The sequence below is a fragment of the Martes martes genome (assembly GCF_963455335.1).
Source record: "Martes martes genome assembly, chromosome: 3".
NCBI lineage: Eukaryota > Metazoa > Chordata > Mammalia > Carnivora > Mustelidae > Martes > Martes martes.
In genome coordinates, this window is record NC_137890.1 from 172017971 (window position 1) to 172038225 (window position 20255).

Below are 20255 nucleotides of genomic sequence, written 5' to 3' on the forward strand. Positions count from 1 at the left end.
AAATTATTTTTTCACTTACAGAAAGTATAATTAAAAAAGGAAATGAACAAATGTATAATTCCTCCCACTTTCCTTTTACCCACCTTCCAATTCTTTGAAATCATATTGTTAATATTACATCAAAAATCATAACACATATTTGATCAATAATTACAAATCTCATAGTTGTTTAGTGCCTCCCACCCCATCCTCCCAGTTTTTATTAAATATATATTTAAATGAATCCCCTGCATGCACACTTTTTACATTTTCTTGATCATTTAGTACCTCATGAGCAATTTTGACTGGCTATAATATCTGACATCATCAGTTCTCAAATTTCTGTAAAGAAATGTTCCTCTGTTCATGCCACGGGCAAAGTCTGAGGATAATCTAATCTCTCTTCCCATTTCTGCCCAACTACCGTTGTGGATGATTTGCTTTCTATGTGCAATAACTCTCATAGGTCTTTCACAAACACTGCAGTTCAGAAATTTTATCATTGCATGACTTGATAGAAATTTCCATCTATTATTCTTAGACTTTGATTATTCCATTTATTCCAAATTTTTTCTTTAGAAATACCAACTATTTTTAATTTTCAGCTATGTTTTATTTTTATTTTGTCTCTTTCTGTCTCTACATTTAACATTTTCTTGTCTATGACACTTCTATCCTTATATATAAAGTTTTAATTTTTCACACCTGTTCTTTATAATTATCAGTTGTGCTTATTTTTATTTGTGTGTGTGCGAGCCATCAAAAGCTTTTATGTTTTCTATTTCACTTATTTCCCGATATTTCTTATTAACTTTTCATATGTATGTACTGTCTTATAAAATGATAATGGAATGCTTTAGCACTTTTGATGTTTTATTATATAAAATAAACTTTAAAATGGCATTTCTGTAATTTCTTTGAAAATATAGAATGCTGTCTATGAATTATTGTTAACTGTGTTTAGGTAATTCCTTATGCACTGTAAGTGTTTTAGTGGAATTTAGTTTATCTTAATTTATTCTTTCATTTTTGCAATTCTTCATAAGTTTGGGGTTGGTTTCTTTTTATTACGACCTATATTTTATTGGGCTAGCTACTTGTTAAATATAAATGGCAGAAGGAAAGAAATATGTATAAGAATAAAAAAAATACAGATAGTTATAATGGGTGTGTGAATAAAGAATCTCAAAAGATAAATGGAAACTATAAAAAAGAAGCACATGGATGAATTAATAAGTACAATATGTGAAATAGATTATTGAGTGAGCAAAATAGCAGATTAGATATTGCAGAAAAAAGGATTTGTGGACCTGAATATGGATCAATAGAAATTATCTAATTAGAAAAGCAGAGAAAAATATTAAGAAACATAGGTCATACATCAGTCATCAGTGTAGAAATAGCACATGGTCTAATGTATAAATAATGGGTTTCCAGGTAGGTAAAGAGTAGGAAAGAGAGAAAGGAGGGGTAGAACATTTCTGAAGAAACAATGTTTTCAGCATTACCCAGTTTTCAGCATCACCCAGTGAAAAATATCAATATACAGATCCAAGAAGCTCAGCCAAATCCAAGCATGATTAATAACAGACACAATATACCTAAGTGTATCATAGACACAACATACCTAAGTATAAAACAAAAATCTTTAAGTGGCCATAGATAAAAGAAACATAACACATAGGAAACGATGGGACACATAGCAACTTACTTCTCAACAAAAAAAAGAGACAGAATATAACAGGACATGTTTAAGGGCTGAAAATTCAATAATCAGTTAAAAATACTTTCTGTAATGAGAATGAAATAAATTTTCAGATAAATGAAAGCTGAGAAAATTTAACACTAGCAAATCTTTTCAACAAGAAATGCTGAAAAGAAGTTATTCAGACTGAATGGAAATGATACCTGATGGAAACAACTGTTAGAGAAAAGAATGCAGTCATTTGAAGTGAGAAATATGTGGATAAATATAAAATACCCTTTTTTCCCTAATTTTTAAAAGACAAACTGACGAAAGACAGCACCATTATGTTGGAGTGTGTATTAAGTATGCAGATATAAAATGCAAGATAGCAGTATCATAAGGACAAAGATAAACATGGAATCACATTGTTTTAAGGTCCTTACCTTTTAGACGAAGTGGTTCAGTATTAACTTACTAGATTATGATGAAACATAATAAGCTATTGATTACTGAAACAATATGCTTTAATTTCTAGAACACTGAATGAAAGAATCCAGACAAATAAGTATACACAGTATACAATCCCATTCATATGAAGTTCAAGAACAGATAATGTATAGTCATAGAAACCAGAAGTGTTTGCTAGAGGGAGTAGGTTCTTTTTTTTTTTTCCCCGCTCCTTCAAGTTAGGGAAAATTTCTGTGGTCATAGAAATAGTCTATGTCTTCATAATTATTCAATATTATGTCTTCATAATATTCAATGACGAAACATCTAATTGAACACTTAATAACTTTTCATTTCACTGGATGCACATTTTACCTCAACCAAACAACTAAAAACAAATGTGGCTCGCCAGAATACTTTTTCCTTATACCTTCACTTTCTTGATATTTAGTACATTGTAAATACTTTAACTATATATTTCTGTGAATAATTGAATATTTATAGTGATCCTATTCTCTTATCAAGTATGTCTCCCACGGATAGAGTACATACACATCTTCATAGATGGACAGAGAATCTTCAATATTTAAAATAACTGTATCATTAACATATACATCTCATTTCTAAAGGCATGTGTTGACATAGGTGCTGAGAGTCCTTTTATGTTTAATTAAAAGGGAATAAAAAGAAAAGAAAACAAAAAATAAATAAAAACCCATAAAAGATTAAATAAAAAAGTGAGAGAAAATACAATCAACATGGATGATTTCATAAAAAAGAAAGATGATCTGGAAACAGGAAATACAAGGAATAAAAGTGTGATTAATATTTTTAACGTTCTATACATTGCTATTGAAATAGAGTACTATCTGTGCAAAATTAAGCATTACTACTTATAAGTAGTTCATTAGTTGTAACTTTTTAGAAGACTGTACTTATTAAATAGAAAACATCTGAATATGATATTATTTTTAATTGAAGTATTTCAACTTTATAGGATTATGCTTTTAACTTAAAAGTTTTTTTTAATTTATATAATTTGTCATTACACTAAAAAGTCTCCTGTTGCAAAGTTTGGTAGTATTTTAAAGGCAGATGCAACAGTATTACAAATGTGATTATATGTGTTTCATTATAGTGAAGATCTAACAAACACACATATACATGGAAAATGTATTATTCTAGTAATGTGTGTCCTTGCATATAGGTATTACTGGTAAAATACTGTGCACATTCACAGTTTATATTTAGGCTTTGTTGTTCATTAAAACTCAATTCAGTTATTTGAGAATACATTCATTTATGGTGGTGGGACAGAGGGAGGAATTCTTCAGTGATATAGCTCACATAGTTTCCCAGATGAAAAGGAAAAGCTGGGTCTTCACATCGCTTAAAGGAAGAAAGAAGCGCTCAAGGGGGAAAGAAATCTGCTCGTGAGTCACTGGTTTAAGGTGTGGGGCATTCCAGGCAGACAGGCTGCAGGAGCAGGTTTGTGAGAGATTAATTAGCTGCCAGAGCAGGGAGTCCCATTCAGAATTTCTCTGCAAGGTGAAAATGGACTAAAGTGATGGAGCATGACAGCACCACAAGGGATGGAAATGATTTGTACATTTCCATCAAAAACATAAACACTGAAGCCTGATGCAATTTTCTCTCTGTTGCCCTGTCTGCTGTTTTCCTATAATTTTTGTAAGAAGTTAGTTCACGAGCAATAGCTCTTTATTAACTCACCTCCTGCTTTTCCTTTATTTCCTCTTTTCTCTTTCCTTGCCCCTTTGATTTAGTTTACTATTCTGGTAACTGAATGATGGATATTTCTCTGAACTTTCAGCTCAGTGCGAAACAAAGTTATCTACTCTTCTAGAGCCCATACGTTTTCATTTAAAGTGTATTTCCCATACATATGCTAACTCATAAGAGGACAACATTTTAACACAGTTTTCCTTTGCGAGGCATTAAATTTTAGGGGTTTTATTTCCTTTGTTGTGTTTGTTTTAGCACTATTAATATTGGATATGAAATTACACCTTTAAAACTTCAAGCTTTATAGGAATTTACAGATCAACAAAATGTTAATGGAATTATAGAACATTTTAAAAAGGCAACAGCAATATATATCTAAAGGAATATGAAGATAAAAAGTAAAAAAACTATCCTTGTTTTGAAAAAGAGTGCCAGAATTCATTATCTTATTCAACCCTTAATAATACCTAGATTTTAAATAGTGTTTATGTAATTGAGCCAACATGCAATAATAAAATTTATCACAGGGCTTAGCTGAAAAGTTCTTTATGAAATACCTAAACCTAAGAAAACAACATGAACATGACTGAAACCTATTTAAATCCTTATACTGCAATTCATAACATAACATCTAACAAGTTCACTCAGGGACCCACCAGAATTAGCATCTCAGCAAGGCAAAATCCTCAAGCATCCATAATTTGATTTCAAAAGTTAACAGCATCTTAATAACAAGAGCCTTTCATTTGTTTTATATTATTTATAATCATGCAATAGTTTCCTTGTGACCAGGGAATTCAGTTGAACATTTAGTAGAGGGAGTGATACTTAAATAAAATCTACCAGGGAGGCTACCATTAGCTCTATCTTGAAGTTCACCATAACCTATCATGACATAATAATCTATCATGTGGTCTGAGTGTCACATCCAGGAAGGATCATATATAGGTCATAGCTCCTAGACTAGGAAATTTCTTGGCCAAAACCCTTGACTATAAACATACAATCCGAGCCTTAGCCCCAAATGGTAATAAAACTCCACTCTCTGTATGTAAACATAGGGCAGATTCCTGGCAAGCTCAAATACTTGCAATATAGGCAAGATTTAGGGAATAAAAGCGAAAGGTGAATAAATAAAAGGACCATAATAGAGCTGGTCCTCAGAGTACTTAAGAGTACTTTAAGTACCTTAGAGTACTCAGAGTGCTCTTAAGTCCTCACTCAGATTTTCTTTTTTTTTTCTAAAGATTATTTCTTTTCTCTTTGTTCCATACCAGTTCCCTTTCTTTTTTTTTTTTTTTTTTAAAGATTTTATTTATTTATTTGACAGAGAGAGAGATCACAAGTAGGCAGAGAGGCAGGCAGAGAGAGAGAGGGAAGCAGGCTCCCTGCTGAGCAGAGAGCCCGATGTGGGGCTCGATCCCAGGACCCTGAGACCATGACCCGAGCCGAAGGCAGAGGCTTTAACCCACTGAGCCACCCAGGTGCCCCTCACTCAGATTTTCTAAGTAGTCAATTGAATTGTTTGGCAAAGGGCAAGGGTGAAGGGAGACGGTTAAGAGGTTGGAGAGCACACTGTCAAACAAATAAATAAAATCTTAAAAACAACAACAATAACAATCAGAATGCATGTGTGAGTTTCTTCTACATCTATTTATTTATGTATTTATGTATTTATTTATTTATTTTTATGTTTTAACCCAGCACATATGGTATGGTGAATAATGACAATAAGGATGAATGTGAGAATGAACGTAATGTTACCATTCTTAAGGGTGCAGAAATAAACTGTTTCTTTAGTAAATACCTGAACTCATAATGTTCAGAGCATAGGTTTGTTGCCTGCCATCCATACCTTTTAGGTCATTTGGTACCTACCACCCAGTCTAAAGTGACTTATATATTATTTCCTCTAAATATTATTATAAAAGACAGAAAGAGCTAGAAATGTCACATTATTGAATTGACTCTCATGGTCTGGGATTCTGAAAGTCAACAGACTAAAGGAAATAGCTACTTATACTTTAGGACCTATCTCTTAACGATGTGGAATGAGGGAAGCCAATACTTCATGTGCCTGAGAATTAGACCTGAACAAGGAAGAGTGAAAGCTCATGATTTCAATTATATGGTGTTATTTTTGTATTTTCTGTAGTTAGGTCAGTTTTTTAAAGAATTTGTGCTTCGAAAAATTCTATGACTTAAAACTATTAAATGTTATATATAGGTACATATATATACACAAATGTCATATATATGTATGTGCATGTATGGGTGTGTATGTGTATACACAGGGTCTACAGGGTCATTTTGAAGCATATCTTTCTTAAAAAAAAATAAACAGGGTTGCCTGGGTGGCTCAGTTGGTCAAGCATCTATGCCTTTGGCTCAGGTCATGACCCTAGAGTCCTGGCATCAAGCCCTGCATCAGATCCCTGCTCAGTGGGGAGTTTTCTTCTCCCTCTGCTCTTCACCCTGCTCATGCTCTCTCTCTCTCTCTCTCACTCTCTCTCTCAACTGAATAAATAAAAAAATGAATAAAATAAAATAAAATAAAAAATAAACAAAAATAAAGAAGGAAATAAATCAGCTTCAAAGATGATTGTGACTATTAAATGCAAGTTTATCAAAATATGCAACATTAAATGCTTTAAGTCTAAAAACCACTTCTGAAATCATCTATTTAACTTGTCTCTACAAAACATATATATTTTTATTTTTTATTTTTTTAAATTTTCCATGTTGAGCTTTTTTTTTTTTTTTAAAAGATTTTATTTATTTATTTGACAGACAGAGATTACAAGTAGACAGAGAGGCAGGCAGAGAGAGAGGGAAGCAGGCTCCCTGCTGAGCAGAGAACCCGATGCGGGACTTGATCGCAGGACCCTGAGATCATGACCTGAGCCGAAGGCAGTGGCTTAACCCACTGAGCCACCCAGGCGCCCCAATGTTGAACTTTTTTATTTTAAAATTATATTCTAATATGAGTGAGTTTATTTATTTATTTTTTATTATGTTCAGTTAGCCAATGTATATTTTTATCAAAGTATAGTTGACATAACCATGTTATATTTGTTTCAGGTGTACAACACAGCGATTTGCCAGGTCTGTGCATTACTCAGTGTTCAGCACAGGAAGTGTGGTCACCATCTGTCATCATGCAACATTTTTACAATATTATTGATTATATTCCCTGTACTGTACTTTTCATCCTTGCAACTTACTTATTTTATAACAAAGCCTGTACCTCTTTTTTTCTTAAGATTTTATTTATTTATTTGTTAGAAAAAGACAGAGAGAGAGAGAGAGAGAGCAAGTACAAGCAGGGGAAGTGGCAGGCAGAGGGAGAAGCAGGCTTCCCACTGAGCAAGGAGCCCGATGTAGGACTCAATTCCAGAACCCTGAGATCATGACCTGAGCCAAAAACAGCACTTAACCAACTGAGCCACCCAGGCATCGCTGAAAGTCTTTACCTCTTAATCCCCCTTCACGTATCTCGTGGATCCCTGACACCTTCCCCTCTAGCAACCACCATTTTGTTCTCTGTATTTATGAGTCAATTTCTAATTTTTGGTTCTTTTGCTTTGTATTTTAGATTCCACATAAGTAAAATCATATGGTATTTGTCTTCCTCTGTCTGGGTTATTTCACTTAGCATAATACCCTCTAGGTCCCACATCCAAGTTTTTTTTTTTTTTTTATGATTAAATAATAATCTGCCATATATCTTTATCTACCTACTGATAGATAAATATCTGTAGACAGATAAAGATATATGGCACATCTAGGACATCAACCTTAGCAACATAATTATGGATAAAACAAAAGCAAAAATAAACTATTGGGACAACACCAAACTAAAAAGCTTTTACATAGGAAAGGAAACTATCAATAAAAGAAAAAGCAACCTACTAAATGGGAAAAGATCATTTGCGAATCATATGTACAATAAAGAGTTAATATCCAAAATATATAAAGAATCTATACAAATCAACACCAAAAAACAAATAATTTGATTAAAAAAATGGGCAGAGTACTGAATAGACATTTTTCCAAAGAAGACATACAGTTGGCCAACAGACACATGAAAAAAAAAAATTTTCCTCATTGCACCAATCGCTAGGTGAAAATAGCTTGATTACTTATTTACGTTATCATACCCTCTCCCTCCCATCAACCCTGCCTAGAGTTATACACTCCATAAAGGCTCTGGCCTTATCTGTCATGTTTAATGAATACCAGAGGAGGTACTCAATAAATATTTACTATTATTAATGTAATTGCAGATCTTCATCATCTGTAAAGAGATACCATTACTTCTCAATACTTAACCCTTAGTCTAAGATCCTTCCTTTCACATAAAAATACTGATCATGTTGTTTAAAAATAAACTTATTGAGCTTTTTGTGGATTTCAATTACCTTAGAAGAGAAAGAATTGTATGACCAACACAAATGATCTAAGAATTAATTCCCCCTGAAAAAACTATAGAAACTGCCAGCATTTTAGTTTTTATTTTGTCATGTAAAAGTAGAATTTAGTTAGGCTTAAACTTCTGATTTTAAATCACAAGCTTACCCTTAGGAATGAAAACTTCTTAAAAGTATTAAATTGATAAATCTTATGGCACTATCTTCGATGGTATCAATCTGAGGGCCCCATTTTCCCACTGTTCTACTTTAAATTGTCAGTAAAAATAATCATTTTTAAATGTTTGAATGAGGCTAGAACCATAGGTAAAGAAAATGTGGGGAAATATTGTAAGCCTATCAGGGGACCTTCAGCCATGTTACAACATGTCTAGTACACAATGTTCCTCAAAACTTTATATATCGTGTTGTTGCTACCATCTTCTGTCCAGAGTGGCTTGGTATGAAAGGATGAAATGAGTTTATTTTTGGAAATCCAGTTCCACATTAGTCTCTATCTTTCTGCTGTGTATGCCTAAGCTTTCTGAGTTTAAAACACACACAAACAAGCAAGCAAACAAACAAAAAACCCAGTCCTCTTATGGTGATACTTCTCAGAGTCATATTTATTATCTGAAGGTGAATGTGTATCTGTGCTCTCTCATTCCTGACCCTGGTGTGTCTTACTATTCTCTTCTTACTCTTTAATAAATCCTATAACAAGTGAAAGCAAGAGTAAAAGATGGGGATTATTGGCAGAGGTTGCGTGAAACTCTAAAAGGAATACAATTAAACCCAGCTTGAACTTCCTAAGTCAGGATACATATCTTTATTAATATCCTCCCTAGAAATGAAAATACTGGAAATGGTAAACACAATTTAAATAGAGATCTTTTTTTCTCAATCAGTCCAATTTTTGTTTACCTAAAGGCCTAAAGGATGTTCTCTTTTTCCAGACCCCAGAGCTTTCTACCCACCAATCAAAAATATAAAATATATAAAAACTAAAAAAAAAAAAAAAAAGCAAAACTAGAAAGGGCAAAGAGCTTGGGAATAACTGGTAGGAGAGTTTCCTCATTACTCTCATCTTAAGTACCTCTGATTTAATGGCTAAAATATAGCTGTCTTTATTCAGTATCTCTTTATACTGAGTACAGTGACTATACATTCCAGATTTTCCTAACAGCCTTGATTTTGTATAATTTTATATTTTCAATAAATAAAATATATCAATTATAATGTCTTAAATATGATTTACTTTCCATGTCTGTAAAATAGTTACACGAATCATGTACAAATCAGACTAAATTTTTTTGGTCAGAATTTAGCAATTAGGTATTTGTTTAAAGTTGTATTTTGGAATGAATTTTTTTATTATCAGTGTGTCTGGTGATATCAATGCATGAAGCTATTTCTCTATAAAAGTATAATTTATTGAAATATTAAATCACACTTATATTACTGGTATTTCCCCTCTTATCCCTCACTATATGCAGGGAGACAACTTTTGTAATTCCTTGCCTTTAGAATGTTGCATGGACAGAGAGCAGGAATTAATTGGAATTAAAGGTATTTCTTATAATTTGTAAAACTTTAAACTCAAGCTAGTATGTCTGAAGGGAAGAAGAGGCTGTTGGAAAACTTCTAAGGAAAAACAAAAAAAAGGAGTGACAGGGATTCCCTTGAATTGGGAAGGCGGTTTAGATGCTTGTGAGGCTCTGTGAGAAGGAAAGAATTTTGTATCACTCCATTGTACTGTCTAGAGAAGGTGGCCAGATCTCATACACGGTCCCATGGCTCATGTGGGAGATTGGGTCCCAGGCTCAGGGTTCACTCTTTGTCCAAAACTATTCCATGCATGACACCAAAGTAACACACATCACCATTGAACTGGGGCATTGAGCATCTCAGCAGTAGTCTGATCACCAGTGACTAGGAAAGCCTCCTTATTACTACTGCTGAGTAAGGTCTTGGAACCTTAGCACAATTCAAGGGAAAGGATGTGTTAAAAATGACTAAGGTAGAATTTCTAGGTAGACTCATGAGAAAGAGATCAAGTCCAAATTATCTTGACTTCTAGAAAACAAGCAAATGAAATATTTCTTCCACACCTGACTTGTGGGAAGGGATTCACATACAGTATTTATAAATATATTTGTCATATGGTTAAAAGTAATTTCATATATGTTATTCACGGCAGAGAGAGAGAGAAGTTGGAGGAGTGAAATCAGTCTTTTATACACTATAACATGAATATTACTATGGCCCTCTCAAACTCTGGATCTTTATGCTTCCTCAAGGCTTCCCTGGGCTCTAGATGGAAACCCACCTAACAAAAGTCTATGCCCCCCTAAGGGTTTTGCCTTTGTTTCTAACACACTTGTAAAGCCACATTTATATTTAGGGCTTTTTGACCCCATAATTCTTAGGCAAGGCTTTGGTGAGCAAGTGGCTAATTTAATAAATTAATCCATGTTAATGAAATGAGAAGGATGCATGAGAAGGTAACCTTTAAACAAACATCCTCCCTTCCTTTTCTCTTGGGCCCATTGCACCAGAGCACAGTTTTAATAGCTATCTTCAAAATATCATAAAAATACTGTATAAAAACCACAAAAAAGCCCTTTATTCTATATCCTAAAAATGTTATTCTAATCGCAGGAATTTTAGTTCATATAAGAAATATATAAAATGGTAAATTGCTGAAAATAAATATTCAAGGTTTGCAGGACCTTGCAATAACCTTTAAAGTGTATGATTAAGTAATTGTGTTTGGGTCTGTTCTTTCTTATGGAAATAATTGAGCTCCACTGATGTCTTTAAACAAAGTGTATCCATTTTAATTTCTTTTGTATTGTAACTATAATATGAAAAGCAAAATTTAGACTACAGGGCACTTAATAAAAGTAGCCATGAATGTGTAAGCAAATCAGTAAGCTCTGTCTCAGATTGGGTGAATGGAAGCAGATGTTTTAATAGTAATAATAGTAAATATTTTTTATTTGTACCTTGTTTTCTAAACAACTTAAGGTAACTTATTGTCTGTCTCTGAAATATCTAAAATAATAGCTGGATTAAGAGAGACAAATTTATTTTAAAAAATCTCATGTTTGACCTGTAACTAACAGGCTAATGAAACTGTGAACATCCTGTTGATCAGAAAGGATTAAATATCATGGTAATGATTTGATGTAGCAGATTTTGAAAAACATTTTAAGAATCTGTTTTCTTACCTTCACTTCATTTATTCAATGTCCTCTACCTTTAGTTTTCTCTCTCTTTTTTTAAAAAAGGTTTTATTTATTTATTTGAGAGAGAAAGAGCACAAGCAGCAGGAAGGGGCAGAGGGAGAGGGAAAGCAGGCTCCCCATTGAGCAGGGAGCCCACGCATAGCTGGATCCCAGGATAGTAGGATCATAACCTGAGCTGAAGGCAGACGCTTAAGTGACTGAGCCAACAGGTGCCCCTAAATTCTTCTTTTCTTGGTCATTCACTTAGTAGGCCATTAAATATGTTCTTCACCATTATTACAAAGAATTATACACTATATTCTATATTAGGTCTCACTGCATTTTACCACCACCACAACGGCTACACATACCTCCTCCCATAACACCTCACAAACACTGAACTATATTAATACTTTTAAATAAAACTATTGTCTGTAAAACATATATCAAACCAAGTTTGAAAAAAGGACACATGTGTTTATTTTAAAACACCAGATTGCACTAACTTTTCTTAACCTCCATCTGGCGATATTGCATCAAAAACTAATTTGTTTAAATCTAAACGTTGTTGGAAGAGTTCTGTAGCACCCTACAGATTATTATAAAGATATATCATCACCTTGGTTGTATGACAGAATGTCACCAACTTAAAATGAAAGTTATAAACAGAATGACATTTGTGTCCATCATCTACCTTGTGTTTTTTGCCTCTCATATGTGATATGTTCAAATAAGGGACAGGACTTTTTAGTGAGGACCCATATACAAATACAGTAAAGGGGCCAGCTTAAGATATTAAAACTGCCAGTTTGTTTTATGAAGTTATAAATAAATCCTAGGATGTCTTTACATTTTATGACCTCTATTTTATTCCTTGGTAGATTCACATATGACATATCCAATTATTCATGTCAAAAATTTAAAACTACCAGCATTTCAATAAAGAAGCACATACTATTATTTTTTTTACTATACTTTATTCTTGGATTCGTAAATAAAACCTAGATTTTATATGAGAAATCATGGTTTTTCTATTAAACATATCTTTCTTAAATAGTGATATAGATGTTTATGGAGTCAATATTTCTCTCACTTAAAGTTGGATATCCTCTGTGTTTTGGCTTTGTCCTGGCCTGAACTCTATATTGGTACAATTTTCAGAATAAAAATTGGAATTGAATACAGTATAGGCTCCAGGGAAATGCCATTAAAATTATGCTTTCGGGTGCTTAGTTTTGAATGTCTATTTTCTTTTTCTTTTTTTTAAATTTATTTATTTGTCAGATAGAGACAGAGAGGGAGAGCACAAGCATGGGGAGCAGTAGGCAGTGGGAGAGGGAGCAGCAGGTTCCCTGTGGAGCAGGGAGCCCAAAGCAGGGCTCCATCCCAGGACCCTGCGATCATGACCTGAGCTGAAGGCAGACACTTAACCGACTGAGCCACCCGGGCACACCTGAATGTCTGTTTTTCTTAAGAACAACCATAATCAGCAAATTATTTATACTTATGCAAATGATACATTCACAATAGTCTTGTTAAAATTACTTCCAGCTATTCCACAAAATTATATAAATATGGCAGTATTTTCTGCACTGTATGATTGGGCTATTGACCTTGGTGCTTCCTCTCCGTAAGAGTGGGTCAGAAAAGGCTGATTCATGTCAGGCAATCACTTCCTCACAAATTGCAAAAATAAATAAATATGGCTTCTATATATTCTGTCCTTTGGGTGTTAGCAGCAGCTGTTACCTGCAGGGTGTCATTCTCTGTAAGCTGTCTCTTAGTTTCATGCTGAGCACACTCTTCTGTTTAAATGAGGCAGTGAAGCAGCTCAAACTCTGCTTGCTTCAAGCCAACATGATCTGCTTGTGCTTGTGCCTGTCACTTCTTAGCTCATTATGTTGCTGTTAGTTTTGCTTGAAGTATTTTGTTCATCCTTTGGGTATGGCCACCCTCCTTCAGATAGCCACATAATTGTTTTCTCATTCAGGTGCCATCCATTTTCATTACATGACTGGTCAGCACAGCTGAAAGTTGATAAGGAGGATTCATATGCCTATTAGAATCCGTATTATAAGGCCAACTTTAATGCAACTTTGTTTTATCATTTACATATAGCATCATTTATACATGATATAAATATCAGTTGGTGCATATTTGTGTATCAATTATTCCCAACAAATCTTGATTTCAGGCTTATACAATTAGTACTACTCATGTTCAGCTAAATAGCTTACTACGTAATTTTTGTACCTACTGGTTGGTATTAGTCCACTTGATTACATCATAATTCTTAATTCTGAGATCTAGCAGTCCCTTTGAAAACAAAAATCTACTATAATGAAATAAAATTAAATATAATAATAATCTTTAAAAATCAATATACTGGCCTAACAGTAATGGAAAAAGAAACAGGAAGTATGTAATTTCTAACAAAATAATGTGTTTTTCAAAAATAAATGCTCAGGCCCAACCACATTAGGATACATAATGATGGAGCCAGGAAGCTCACACCTAGGTATAGTATTACATGGTTGTCACTGCTATGAATGCCAGTTATTAAATTGTACTATCTAGGAGACTCAAGTTCTAGTGGTCTTATTGCCACTAAAGTAATTTTCTGCAATGGTGAACAACTTTTGGTAAAGTGTTGATAACAATTTAGTTAAATATTCCCTTGATTTACAAAGTGGTTGCATTCCTGAAAAACAGTATGTACTAAAACTTTGTAAGTAATGCTTTATGTTTATTTTCAATATGGAGTTGGATTTCTAGTGAAAAATAAAATGTAAAAAGGATATTAACAGTTTTTTTTTTTCTTTCAACTTCATCAATCTACATAGGGACTTTTGGAAGTCACGTGGTACACAAAAGTTTTCTCATTGTGCAGGACCGCCCTACTCAGCAAGATGTATGACATGCCTGTCCCTGCGCACTTCATGTCAACTGTGCCCATGAATAAATGAAACAAGAAAAGGCACTCTGAATTATGGAAATGTTCATTTGGGAGTGGTACTACCCACCACTCTGGTGAACCTCTGACTTAATGATTACATCGACTTTACCATTTATTCTCATTGCTCAATGCCTTCCCCAGAAGAGGAAACTTTAAAACCTATCCATTGAAGGTTCCAGGAAGGCCAATTTTATATTTATTATTGCTCTCCTTTAAATCCCTCTAAAGTATAAACTAGTTGCCGTTGGGTGTATGGTTCATGACTGTCCCAGCTCTAGTAGTTGGAGTGTTGGGAGAAGAAACTGGCAGAGCAGCATGAGACACGTGAGGAGAAACAGGAGGACCAAGATGTGGGACATATATGGAGTCAGATGAAGAAATGGAAGGGGAGGAGCTCAAACACGTGGTGGGAGCAGGGGAATTTAGAGAAGGAAGAAGCTGAGCAAAATTTCCATCTGCTGCCATCCTTATTATGGTACTAGTTTTGTTGTTTCCTTCAATCACAAAAAAGTACCTCACATGACAAAACTATACAGCTGTTTTAGAAATCCCATATAGGGTATCCTCTGGAGTGGCTTCTCTGAGAAATTATGAATAGATAAATTACAAAAAATTACAAAAAAAGCTATTAACCTCTCAGCCTTTAACATGGTGTTTCTCCTAGTTAAATCTAGTATTCTAACTAAAGAAAATTTATCACCTATATTCAAATACAGTAATATTCAAGTGTAAATATAAATCACATTTCTAGGCATATTATTTTTATATAATCTGCAATTTGGGCCATATATATTTCTAATGACTTATGTCAAGACAAGAGATGAGGATACAGAAATGTAAAAGGGAAAGTACTCGGTTTAGATTTGACATATTTCTAATAAACAAAAAGAACATACCATATGAAATCCTTTTTCAAATAAGGCCAAACAAAATAACAACTCATTAGTCATAGGAATCAAGGAAAAAACTATTCAATATAAATGGTTCTTCTAACATCCTGGGTAATTTTTATTTTCTGACACTAGATATTGCTTAAAGAACTGTTTAATAACACTTTGCTTCCTAAGGTTATATAGGAAGAGTGTTAAACTTGGCTTATGAACCAATTCTGCCATTTACATGACATGTATATACTCCAATTTATACATAATCAAGATAAAATAAAAAAAGGTCTGGAAGCAATTTGAAAATTATAAAAGCGGCTACATATTAATCAATATAATTAAAACTCTTTATCTGTCTATCAGGGTGGTAGGAGTTTGATTATTCTCATCAATAATAATTTTTGCTATGGGGCACATGGGTGGCACAATTGGTTTAGCATCTGCTCGGGTAATGATCTCTGGGTCATGACATCAAGCCCTGTAACTGGCTCTGTGTTTAGCACAGAGTCTGCATAAGACTCTCTTGCCCCTCCCCCCTGAGCGCTCACACTCTCTCTCTCTCTCTCTCTCTCAAATAAGTAAATAAATAAATCTTTTTTCTTTTAAAAAAGAATAATTTTTGCTCTTAGTTACATCTTACTTGGACATAATAGTCAAGATATTATTCTTTTTGGTCGATCAACTATGAAGAGATGAGAATTAATTGGGTCATGTGCAGTAGGCATTTCTATCAAGGGTATGCTTAAATGAATTTCTTAAATTGGAGCTTTAAAAACAAGATATTAAACAAAAATTGAAATCCTCATGATAATACACCACGTGATAAAGCAAATGTAGATGTCATGCAGTTGGCACTTGTTTTTGCTTCTTGCAGACTGGACTCCATATAGGTCTTATCTTTTGTATGGTGGATATAGAGAAAAGACTGAGGATAGCTAAGTATGCATGAGAGAACTCTCTCTTGGGAAATGAGAAAACAAGGAGGGATATTGTATCTTCAGTTTCTCCAGGCCCAATCTGCAGAGATTTGGCCCACAAAACAAGCACTGACAAGGGAGTTATTCTCTTACTGTCCCAGTAGTATCAGCCCATGATAGAACCCAGAACCATCCTTGTACCCAGCATAAATTTGGATGCAGCATCTAAACCTTTGCAATTATTGGCATGTTAGCTGTGCAGCCTTGCTCTGGTTATTTCAATAACTAATACTAAGACCCCCCACCCATTCCCACCACCATTTTACACAACTGAATTATTTACCTACATTAACAAAAAAATATTTCTGAGGATTTGATAGGAATTACATAAAAATTATATTTTGATTTGTGAAAAATTCACACTTCATTATATTGAATCTCCCAAACCACGAACATGGTCTGTCTCTCAATTATTGAAGTCTTCTTGGATTTTTTTTTTTTTTGTATTTTATAGTTAAAGCATATAGATTCTGCACATTTATTTTTTTGGGTTTTTTTTGTTTAATTTATACTTAAAATTCCCATTTTTTTGGAGATATTATGGATAGCTTTATTTTTATTTATTTTTTAAGATTTTGTTTATTCATTTATTGAGAGAGTGAGACAGAGAGAGAAAAAGCACGAGTGGGGTTAGGGCAGAGGAAGAAGGAGAAGCAGCCTCCCCACTGAGCAGGAGGCCCGGACACAGGGAGTGGGGCTTAAACCCAGGAACCTGAGATCATGACCATGCTGAAGGTAGACACTTAAAGATTTGAGCCACCCAGTCACCCCTGGATTGATTTTGTTTTAAAAATTTGCTATAATTAAATTGGTTAGTATATAGAATTTGTTAGTGTAAATTTGTTAGTATATAGAAATAAGATTGTTTTTGCATACTGACCTTGTACTCTGCAACCTTATCATACTTTCTCCCACAAGGTTTGATATGTTCTTCCTTTATTCAATTAAATTATTTCTAATTTACTTGTGATTCCTTCTTTGACCTTTGAATTATTTGAAATGTGTTTTTTTTTCCAATTTCAAAATATTTGGAGATATTCCAGATATTTTTCTGTTATTTCTCTTTAATTCAGTTGTATACAGGAAACACTCTGTATGACTTAAATCATTTAAAATTTATTGATCTTGTTTATGGCCCAATATACAGTCTAACTTGGTGATGTTCCATGTATAGAAAAAGAATGTGTATTCTGCTACTGTTGGGTATAGTGTCTGTAAATCTCAATTAAGGAATTTCCTTGATAGTATTATTCAAGTTTTCTACATCCTTACTGATTTTATGTATATTTGTTCTATCAAGTACTCATAGCAATTATTTGCATGATTGACTTTGTATTATATAAAGGGGTTGGAAGAACCCTTTGAAACAACTTAGGCATTTATCCCACTAATCTATTTGTATATTATAGTACAATCTTCTCAACTTTCTAGGTTTATGACCCCTTCCTTCTCCCATTTCAGTCAGCTAATTCTTAGCATGTGAAATATCTGTATTTAAAATAGTTTCCCCTCTCACTGGAATATTTTTTACAATCTGCTCAAATTATATATAGTTCTTCTATTATGGCATTTAGCAGAGTTTTACTTACTTACATACTGTTGTTAATACCATTTATTAGAATTTAAAGACTTTGTGGTTAAGGAATGTCCATACCTTTTATGCATATCTTTTAAAAAATACTTTATTTATTCATTTGAGACAGAGAGATACAGAAAGAGAGCATGAGCAGGGAAAGAGGTAGAGGGAGGAGTATCAGGCTCCTCACTGAGTCAAGACCCCATGTGAGGCTCAATCTCAGGACCCCGGGATCATGGCCTGAGCCACAGGCAGACACTTAACAATCTGAGCCACCCAGGTGCCCCTGTACATAACTTTTTTTAAAACCTGTGCAGATCTTAATATTATGCCTTCTTCACAGTGTCAAATATATACTTAAATGAGACATTAAATATAAATATAAATAAATATAATTAAATGAGACATTAAATCTAAACATTAAATATAGACATTAAATTAAAAAAAAATAAATATGAGTAGCAAAACCAGAATTGTCCAGGATTATGATTCTAGGGTTAGGCAAAAGAGAGAGTTAATGGTGGGAAAGTGAAAAGTGGTGTGTTAGAGTGAGCAGTCAGAAATCTCAATCCGGAAATATGAGGCACAATTTAACTTGACTTATCAAACCTGTTTGCTGTAAAGTTAACTTGATTTATTAGAGTATTAGTCTAAGACTGAAAGCATAGGTAGCATGGGACACTAAACAAGGTACTGGATTCAAAATTCAGCCTGCCTCTCCATTGCAGGATATCCAATTCAGTTGAGAATGAGGTAGTCAGGCAGTGAGTGTGGCAGAAAAGTTTGGTAGTATCAATGCCTTAGTAGAAATAAGGACAAGGTTCAGGGCTAGGTTAAAAGGGGTTTGAATATCAAGCTACATTGTCTAGCATATGGTGGCAGTTTAGACTACACTAAATGAATGAATGGGTGATGAATGAGTGAGTCAATATAATTCATGACCAATTAACAAGGCTATCATGACCTTGAACAGATGAACTTTAGATGTTCTATTTCCTCCCACTGGGATTCCCATGCAAAATAAGTATGCATAGATCTCAAAATCAATTTTAAAAATGCTTTATGTTTTGTTTCTCTTTATCATAAAATAAACTTAAATTATTTTTTGATATATTCTTAGATTTGTGTGTCTGTATGAATTATACCTAGGGGCAGAAAAAATGACTAGAAACTTTATTTAACTGATATTATTAAGAAGACAAGTTCTTACACTATGTCTTATTAAACTGCTATAATTATATACATATTCTAAAATTATTTTTTCCCAATTTCACAAGTTGTAATATGGCATGGTTTAAAACATGTTATATCTCCTAAAGAAATATGAAAATTTGAGCCTTTCTGAATTTAAGAAGATTTTGAAAACAGTTGTTTGGAGGCAAGGTTTTTCCCAAACTGTGTGACATGTCTCTCAAAGAGAAAGATATTTCTGTCTTAGAAGTATTCTAACAAACTATTTGGCTTCTTTTGTAACCACTCTTGTATCTTCAAGGTTTAAAATTAAGGCATTTTATGAAGTTTTGATTTTACCATTTACCTAACAGATACCATAGTTCTTTTTTCCCAAGGATTTCAGTGTATTTCTAAGTTAAGATATAAATATACATATAATAAAATAGTCTTTTAAATCATTATATTAAAATGTATGTTAAATAAGGAGGAGGAGCTAAGATGTCAGAGTACTAGAAGAACACTAGGCTTGCTTCATACCTCAAACACATCTAGATAAACATTAAATCAGTCTGAATACCCAACAAATCAATCTGAGAACTGACAGAACAAACTGCACAACAAGGGAGAGAAGAGGCCACATCATGTAAGGTAAGAGATGCAGAGATGCAGTTTTGGTGAGAAATGGACTGTAGGTGCTATGGAAGGGAGGGAGTCCTGGTTGAGAAGAGAGGAGAGAGAGGGACAAAAAAGAGAGGAGCACCAAGGGTATTTCACAAGGAAAACACTTCCCCAAACCACTGACTGGGAAAATGAGAGGAGCTGATTTTCATGAGTTTTTGTAACCATCATCACTCAAAGACTAGAGTTTTAGAGGTCTGTGGTGTGGCTGGTATAGAGACCTAAATGTTCTGCAGTGTTCCTATGGAAAAGGCAAGCAGGTAGCCTGTGGATGGAGGATTGCTTGGAATACCATGGGAGAGACAGGAGAGACAGTTCTCACGTTTTGGAGCTCATCTGAGAGTGATGGCATTGCCTCTCCTGAGATGAAAGAGCTGGCTAGTGCCATTTCTCTCCCTCGCACCTCAGCATAAAGTACAGTAAATAACACAGCACCAACACTGGCTGCTGAATCTTCTTACACCAAGTCCCACACTCCCATATCCCCCACACTTGGCTTGTACTCCTTTTCACTGG

At 33.9% G+C, this 20255-nt stretch overlaps 1 protein-coding gene across 2 annotated transcripts in view; it reads right to left on the minus strand.

Annotated features, from left to right (window-relative positions):
- Nucleotides 1–20255, minus strand: part of SPAG16 (sperm associated antigen 16) — a gene marked incomplete at both ends in the record, with an annotated part of 1046083 nt that overhangs the window by 413073 nt on the left and 612755 nt on the right. The gene's annotated exons all lie outside the window — the stretch shown is intronic.